The 9,573-nt window shown below is 41.5% G+C and overlaps 1 pseudogene; it reads left to right on the forward strand.

Moving 5' to 3' along the window:
* The first annotated feature begins 7,527 nt into the window (after positions 1-7,527).
* LOC128420913 (60S ribosomal protein L23a-like) lies at positions 7,528-8,024 on the forward strand (annotated as a pseudogene).
* Positions 8,025-9,573: the final 1,549 nt, after the last annotated feature.

A 9,573-nucleotide genomic window follows, 5' to 3' on the forward strand; every position in this document is an offset into this window, starting at 1 on the left:
AAACTCTCTTCTGAGAAATTTCATCTCATTTAATGTTGAGCAAAATTCTTCATGTTAGCAGATGAAGATTCACAATGGACAAAAGAAAAGCACTTAATCACAATCCATAGGTAAACTATGGAATCATCTCCCTGAAGAAGTAGCCATGGCCACCAGCTTGAATTGCATTAAAAGAGGAATAGACAAATTCGTGGAGGATCAAGCTATCAGTGACTACTGGCCATGATGGCTAGATTCTGCCTCCATTGTCAAAGGCAGTATGACTCAGAATACCATTTTCTCAAAACCGCAGGAGGGAAGAGTGCTGTTGTGCACAGGCTCTGCTTTCAAACTTCTCACGGGCATCTAGCTGGCCATTGTGAGAGCATGATGCTTGACTAGATGGGACGCTGATCTGATCCAGCAAACTTTTCTAATGCTGTTATGAAGGGAACAATTGGGAGGGGGCCAGAAAGAAATAGGGACCTATTGCTTCCCTCAACAACATTCAAATAACATTAAAACTGGATCAACAGTTGTTCCCAAGATTCATCAAAGGCAAAATTGGGGAAATCAATGTTAGTTCAAGGAAAAAATAGGTGTATAAACATGAGAATTCCTGGATGCCAAGGTCCACGTTTGGGGCAAGTACTTTTTTGGTGAGAGAATCCCAGCAGAGGTTTAAAAATCACAAAATATGCCACAAAGCAAAGCATGGAAATATAGATTATTAGATATTTAAAATAAGTCTTTCCAAGTGAGTTCCAAAATAGCTCCCTCTTCCCCCAGCTTAGGAACATACCACACATTTAGTAAGTAAAAAATGTTTTACTTACAAACTCTTCAAAGATCAGGTTCGTGTGCTTTTCCATACATCAGTCAAAAAGGCTACACAGGCAATAGAACTTAGTTCAAAGCAGTGAAAGTTCTTAAATTATTGGCACAGGAACTCAAGAGTGGCCTCTGTAGAGAGAAGTAAAATGGAGGGGGAGAAACAGATGTATAAGGAGAGCAGAGACAAAATCTAAAGAAATAAGGAGGAGTCCCATTGCTTCCTACCAAACACTGCCATTAGCCTTATCCATACAGGAGAACCTTCTGGGGGCCACATAGCAGTGATAAATGGAGCCAGAGACAACAGTGACTTCTAAGCCTTTAGTAAAGATAGCTAATACATTTTTTCACCTTGTCATTTGCAAAAATGCAGCATCAATACCTTTACCCCACTTGTGAAGGAACTGCAGTGGCTGCCAATTATCTTCCAGGCTTAGTTCAAGAAGCTGGTTTTGAGGCATAAAGCCCTATATAGCTTGAGACCAAGATCCCTGAAGTATTGCCTCACCCCTCATTTATCCCATTGGTCACTGTACCCTGCAGCTGAAGGCTTCCTGCAGATACCATCTTATCAGGAGATCTGTTCCACCCATTGTAGGAATTGGTCTTATGGGTGGTGGCACCTGCCCTTTCAAATGCCCTCCCCTTGAATACTAGAAAGGCGCCACCATTGTGGTATTTTCACCACTTGCTGAAGTCCTTCCTCTTTCAACAAGCCTTTTTGGTTGAGATAATTCCCAGTCTGCATATATATTGCACTTGTTTTTAAGTTATTTCATCTCCTTTTTTTCTGCCACCCTGAGAGGATGGGCAGAATATAATTTTAATAAATACATGAACAAATAAATAATAATGCTATTCACCCCTGCTTTTCCCCCTTTCCATACTGCCTTGCATCCTGAGTATTTGCCTCATCTGCTTGAACATTCCCTTTTCAAAACTTTCAGCCTTCATAGTTTATGACATGCCTCCATCTATTGTCTCCTGGCCTGAAATTCCTCACTAAACAGTCTCCAGAAACCATGTACTACAGATTCAGGTTTAAATCACCTCCCAATTCACCGGTGGCCTCCATTTCCTTACACAAATAACAACCAAAGAAAGAACGAAAAAGTGAAGATGTTTAATTTCCTCATGTGTTACATAGAGGGAATGATGTATAAGATGGTCAATAGCGCAAAACTATTCTGGGGTGGTTTGAGTGTTTGTTTTTGGTTCATAATATTTCCTAACTCAATAATATTTCCCTTTCTGTCTTCCCCAAACACATTGTAATGTTTCATCCACTATATACATCTGGAGAGCTTAACATGCCTTCTCAAGGGAATGCTGCTAGAAAGTCATTATATATATATATATATATATATATATATATATATATATATATTCTCTGGGAATGAAAAATTACAGCTGTGGTCAGAAATCAAATCTTCCTTTTCCCCAGTTCAGTGCTATGGTACTGAGGTAAAACAGAAGGCTCAGCCAATTTCTGTTTCTAATAACTACTGCAGAGAAGTTGATGAACAAACCTGACCCCAACTGCAACCATAATTTATGGGAAACTCTCTCTAGGAAAGAGGGCTTTGAATAATCTGCAACTGCAGGCCTGGCAAATAAGAAGCTTTAAAACCGCCAAGATGTAACTGTAAAGGTCTCGGGCACTGAGTCTTCAAAAGACTCTGACTGATTTGTAGAGCTGTTCGTCTGAGGAACGTGAAAGGACGCTTCTTTTTGAATTATATGTCTCTCAATTTCAAGTTGCATGTTGGGAAATACAAGGTGTATTTATAGTAAACAGCTGGCTCCCATTCAGGAACAATTCGTTTGCTTCTCTTTTAAGGCAGAGAGTTGATGCATTAAGTGGAGCTTGTCACGATCCCATCTGCATGCTTTGTAACGAACAATCACAGGTCGGCACAGTTTTCTTAAGCCTTTTCTGAGATTAATTGGGCCATTCTTTGCCAATTAAAAAGTCTACATTGGTCCACGCAGCATTTAAAGAAGTTAGGATCAAATGGCAGCAGTTTGAGAACTTGTCACTTATTTAGTGTCTGCCACTCATTCCATGCACAACATTATATGGAATAGGGATGGTGAAACCGTAACCACCATAAACAAACTTTCCTCCAAGGACCTTAAAGTCCTAGTCCATAGTTCTTCTCCCTATTTTATCCTTACAGAAACAATGCGAGGTAGAATGTGAGGTAGATTAGGCAGAGCCTAATTGATTGACTGTCCCAAGGTCATCCTGTGAGCCTAATGGCTAACCTTGGTCTCTTGGTCTCTTGCCATTACTTCACACTGGCTCTCTTATCCCGATGAAGCTGTTCTTTTAAAACCCACTCCCTCTTTCTGAATTAATCCTTTCCACTTGTTTCAGTATTGGCAAATCTCTTTTATAATTCATAAGCAAAAGGGAACAGATGAAAATGAGATATTTTTAGGACAGCTTTCTTCAGCTTCACTCAGAGGACAATTTAATGCTACATCAAATAAGACTGGAACAGAACTCCAAAGAACCATTTCCCTTGTCCATTGGCCTCCAGTAAACTAGATTTTGCTTTTAATAGTCTGTCAGACATCACATTTTACTTCGCTGTGAACAAGACTGTTTTGCTGAAGTCGCTGCATAGCTCAGCGGCACAGCACACACACTGTATTGAGAAGGCCCTGAGCTTACTCTTGAGAGTTATGGCCAGTCAGGATAGACAAAGCTGCATTAGATGGACTCACTCAGTAGAAGGCCGCTTCACACATATGTTCTCTTAGATATGTTATTTTGGGGGTACTCACACAAGGAATCCTCAGTCAGTCCTCCTAAGCTGGAAGAATTATCTTATGCTACTACAGATATTCTTGGGTGTCCTGTTCGAAAAAGCAGCAGACAGTGAAAATCTACCATATTCACTGGCCGGCACTTTCATCTCTCTCAGCAGCTTTCCCACCCATTACTGCTCTTATGTATTTGATCTGTAAAAAACACAACCTGAAAAAGAGACAATGCATGTATTTTTGTTAATCATCATCATCACTGCTCTCGCCAGCTAGCGCCGGCTTCTTCTTTTTCACCACAGAGAGCCACCATGGTGTAGTGGTTAGTTTTAGACTAGTACCAAAGAGATCAATGTTCAAATCCCCGCTCCACTATGAAGATAACTGGGTGATCTTGGGCCAGTCACTGTTTCTCAGCCTAATCTACCTCACAGGGTAGGATAAAATGGGGAGGGAAGAACCATGCACACCACCTTGAGGAAAGGTGGGATAAGGGCTGGCTTACCCATGGGGGCTGGGGTGCAGGGCACCCGGGCGCCGGGCTCTCAGGGGTGCCAGGCTGAGAGCCTGGGGCCTGAGAGTTGAGTCCGGGGAAGAGCCCATCCATTGGTTGGAGCACCACGACAGGCTCTTCTGCTGTGGGCAGCTCTGTGCTGTGGGTTTGGGGGCAACCGAGCCAGCGAGATGCTGAGGCGGCCGATCGGCTCCGCCCTCCTGCACACCTGGGGGGGCAACCTGGGGGGGGCACCGGGAGGATATTTGCACCCTGGCGTCGCATATGCTTAAGACAGCCCTGGGGGGGATATAAATCTAATGTCATGCATATGACACTAAAGCAATTTGAAGCTGGCTGTGTTATCTGAATGTAACATCCCATGAATATTATTCATAGAAGACAGAAAGGAGGAAAAATACGTATATTCTATCTAGTGAAGGTTTTACATTTGCCTTACATATGCAGGGGAAGGGGAGGAAGACTGTGTTTAGTCGTGTGTGGAAATGCCTTTGCAGAAAGACACATCAGATCACAGCTGCACTACAGGCTCTATTATATTTGATAGGAAAAAATGATGTTCACTAAGATCCATCTGCACAGCATGGAGCCTGTGAAAGCCTATTTGAGAAAAAGTTATCATGGCACAAAAAGTGTCCTCTTAGACTCTCTCTCTCTCTCTCTCTCTGAGTGGGCTCTCCAAGACATGCAGAGCCTCTTTCCTACTTTCCCATCCACAGGTACAGTCACTGTCCCCAAGGTGAATTTTATCATGAGTAGAAAGAGGAGGTTGACAACTCCAGTGTCACTTTAAAGGAAATGTCAGAAAGCTTTAAAGAATTACACAACAGGTCCCTCCTGCTCATGCAAGGGAGAAATGCCCCTGCATTGTATCTGTGTCATATTAAAGGCTGATTAATCTCTCCTAATCAGAGGCCTAGCCCATGACTCACACACATAGAGGCCTGTGAACTTGCTGGGATAGTTTATGGGATGCCTCTTTCCTAGTGATGTATAGTCAACAAAGTAACTCTTGTTTAATATAAGGTCTCTGGGAAGCTTGCAATGTTGACAATGTTCTCTAGTGGCTGGAAACATTTTGTCATTTCTTCCTGCATTCTGTCTGAAGCTTGTTCTTATGACTGCTGATGCCATTAAAAATAAAACCATGGTAAGCAGAGACAAGAATATATCATGCAATAAAATGGAGAAAAGACCCTCCAAGTGTCCCTATTTTCCAGGGATGTCCCTGATTTAGAGAAGCAGTCCCAGTTTCTGATTTGATCCCAGAATGTCCCGCTTTTCCTTAGGATGTCCCTATTTTCATTTGATAAATGTTGGAGGGTATGGAGTGATCTGAACCCTGAGCTATCTGAAGGCAGCCCTGTATAGGGAAGTGGGGTTTTTTTTTAATAAAAAAAAATAAAAATGTTTTATTATGTTTTTATATATGTTGGAAGCTGTCCACAGTATCTGAGGCAACCCAATAAGATGTGTGGAATATAAATAGTAAAATTATCATTATGGAATGGAACGTCCCTATTTTCATCAGAGAAATGGTAGGTAGAAACTGGTAGAAACTGTAGGAAACATAATTTCCTACAGTTGAGGAATGAGTATCTAATTATACATGAAGTAATTATATTAAAGTAAAGCTCTACACCAACCTTTTTGAGCTAGTGGACTCCATTTGCATTTTGAGAATATGCCGTGGATGCCAGTCACAAAATGGCTGCCACAAGTGCGAGGTACAACACAAATGACAGAGAATACACAATAGCGGGCCTACATTTTTGAAGCTCGAACCATTATGGGGCCCCCTTTGCAACCAGAAATGATGTCTTGGGTAGCCACTGCTGTCATCTACAATGGGGTTGTTCCACAACAGATCACCACGCCTTTACATCAATGCTACTGACTGTCAAACTTTAGGATTGTTGAAATATATACAACAACAAAAAATAATCCATTTGAGTTGTGTGACTCCAACTGTGTGACTCCAAATTTTAAGCAATGTGGATTAAAGTCACTTCTGGGCCGCTTCAAGATTAGAAGCCCTGAAGCTTAAGCTTCATTAGTTTCATAGTAGATCTTCCCCTGAGAACACAGTCACTGCTGCTCCCCCCACCCAACAACCTCATGCTTGCTGTGGGAAGTCACCTATATCTTGTTGGTCCTGATGATAGAGCACACACAATATAGATTTCACAGACAATGGTGCCATTGCTGTTTCATAACAGGGAGCATTCCACAGAACCAGAAAATAGATAGATGATAGATAGATAGATATAGATAGATAGATAGATGATAGATAGATAGATAGATAGATAGATAGATATAGATAGATGATAGATAGATAGATAGATAGATAGATAGATGATAGATAGATAGATGATAGATGATAGATAGATAGATAGATAGATAGATAGATAATGTAGGTACACCATACTCTCTCTCACACACATAGCACACTCACTGCACACATACAGACCACAGACACACATACATATCTCTATCACATATCCAGTCATACATTTCACATATACACAGTGACACATCTCTCTCTCTCCCCCCCCCCATTTCTCCAAGAGCATCTCTCTCTTGGACCGCCACCAGATAACATACCTCAAGCTTTTTCATACACACCACACATACATAATGTCCATTAAATTTTAATTAGTTTAATGTTAAGTAAACGTCCAGTGCGCTTCCAACGCCATAAATCTTCTCTCAGCAGAGAATTTCGTGCAGCGGTTGAAGAAGGCAGGAGAGTCAGTACCTTTCAATGAAGAATCCTGGAGCAAGCACTTTGGAACTCAGGAAAAAAACTTTATTTACAAAACAAAAACCCTGGCGATAAAGCACACATGCTTTTATCTCCGGCATAAAGAAAACTTTACTTTAAACTTAACTCATATCAGCAAACACGCCCATGGCCACAAACTGAGTCTGCGAGTCAGGTCAAGGGGGAAAAACACACGGGTGAACTGACTATTTATACAAACTAACTCACATTCCTGGATGCTTAATGACTTCCAGCTGCTCAGTGATTAGAGCGACTTGTTACCTCTTAATCCTTTAGTACCAACACATAACAATCACCCCCCTCTCCCTCACACACCTATCTCTTTTTAAATACTTCAATTTTAAAAATCAAAAATCAAAAAAATACACGAGAACCACCAACCTACCTCCTTTCTCTTACTCTGATGAGATTCATTAATTTTATCATATTTGCTATTTATTATTTTTATAGTTATTTGGGTTTTAATGTTATTGTCTCTTGAGTGAAGAGTAGGTTACAAATACCTCAAACAAATAAATATGCAATGTGTTCCAAGAGAAAATGGTTTGAAGGAATAAGTGGACCAAGAGACTGATGTCTTAAAACCTATGACATACCACCTCTCTAGTTAGAAAATCTCATCACTTCGGCTCCCTTTTCACCTTCCTTTCCAAAATGGTGCTGAAAGTGAAGAAGGAGGCTGTCTCTGCCAAGACCGAGGTGAAATCCAAAGCCTTGAAAGCTAAAAATGCAGTCCTGAAAGGCGTCCACAGTCACAAGAAGAAGAAGATCTGGATGTCCCCTACCTTCCAAAAGCTGAAAACCTTGCGTTTATGGAGGCAGCTCAAGTATCCCAAGGAGGAACAAGCTGGACCACTATGTCATCATCAAGGTCCCCCTGACCACTGAATTGTCCATGAAGAAGACTGAAGACAACAACACCCTTGTGTTCATTGTGGACATGAAAGCAAACAAACACCATATCAAGCAGGCTGTCAAAAAGCTCTACAACATTGACGAGGCAAATGTCAACTTGCTCATCAGGCCTGACGGTGAGAAGAAAGCCTATGTCCGCCTTGCTCCAGACTATGATGTGCTAGATGTTGCCAACAAGATTGGTATCATCTAAGTGGCCCGTTGTCAAAATTGTACGAAAAGACCTCCACCTCCGAATGCATTTTGTACAAAATGTGGCCTCCAGACTCCTGAGTCCTCAGGAGCATTAAAGGCCACACACCATGTAATTCCACCAGTATCTGTAAAAGCATTTTGTAATAAATTGCATCTTGGGCTCCATTAAAAAAAAAACCTCTTCATTTTGCTTACAGCTCAGTTAATTGTCAAGGGCAATGTCCATTCGGTCAGTGGTGTTACAATCAGTGAACAGACAAAAGAAGCAAAGTGAAAAATTACTCAGTGTCAGCTTGGCACTCCACATGTCAAACATCAAACCATTTTTAGAATCCTTTTATGGATAGATGACATTTCAGTGGAAATAAATGGGTACAGTATCCCATTGTCCTTGTCAAAACACCATCCAGTCCTCTGGGGCAAAAAAATAGTCAATTATCAGATAATCAGATAAAAGAGAATATTACCTCTCAAAGACACTTTCCCATCTGTGGGACTGATCTGGAAACCTGGTGAAGGGCAAGGAGCAACACTTGGGGGGGGGGGACCTGGAGTCATAAACAACTGGCGAGAAAAGGTTATGAAAACCAGCTAGGAATTATAAGGGCTGATCCACACAATCAAAAGTGGCCCTTCTGCTTGTGACTTTAGAATACAGTGGTACCTTGGGTTACAGACGCTTCAGGTTACAGACTCCACTAATCCAGAAATAGTACCTCAGGTTAAGAACTTTGATTCAGGATGAGAACAGAAATCGTGCGGCGGCAGCAGCAGGAAGCCCCATTAGCTAAAGTGGTACCTCAGGTTAAGAACAGTTTCAGGTTAAGAACAGACCTCCAGAACGAATTAATTTCTTAACCCGAGGTACCACTGTAAATCAATTACGTTGTCTGTTTAGTGAATGATGCAAAACTAGAGAAAGTCTCTACTTTAGAAGCCCTGGGAGATTTATTGGGCTGTGCTACATAAAGGCTCAGAGGATGGAAGGTATGTTGTGTACTGTTGCAATGCCTCACCAAGAAAAACCATCATCAAGCCCTCCTGTGCTAAGTTTATCCAATTAGATTTCTCCAATCTAATCTATAAATCTAATGGAGAGATCCCAAGCTTCATGGGTGTATTTAAATCATGGTCTATCCCAGGCATGTCCAATTCCCAAGAGACTGCAATCTACTCCCACTATATAAAAGCTTTTTTGGGGGGAAGACTTAACCAAAGTTGTTGTTTTTCTTGGGAGGGGGGGATTGATTTGGATCACGCAATCAACCAGAATTGACCAGGGGCGCCCCGCGAATGACCAGTAGATCGCGATCGACTGGTTGGACATGCCTAGTCTATCCCAAATACTTGAAAGTTTCTGATTTCCTGGCTATTCCATGAGCATTCCAAATGAAAAAGGCAACATCTACACCATTTGTTTAAAGCAGTATCACACCACTTTAAACAGGCATGGCTTCCCCCAAATAATTTTGGGACTTTTAGTTTGTTAAGGGCGCTACGAATTGTTAGGAGAACCTTATTCATTTCACAAAGCTGTAATTCCCAGAGTTTCCTATGGAGAGGGATAGGTTGTTAAGAC

This window comes from Podarcis raffonei, chromosome 9, assembly GCF_027172205.1.
Source record: "Podarcis raffonei isolate rPodRaf1 chromosome 9, rPodRaf1.pri, whole genome shotgun sequence".
In the NCBI taxonomy this organism is placed as follows: Eukaryota; Metazoa; Chordata; class Lepidosauria; order Squamata; family Lacertidae; genus Podarcis; species Podarcis raffonei.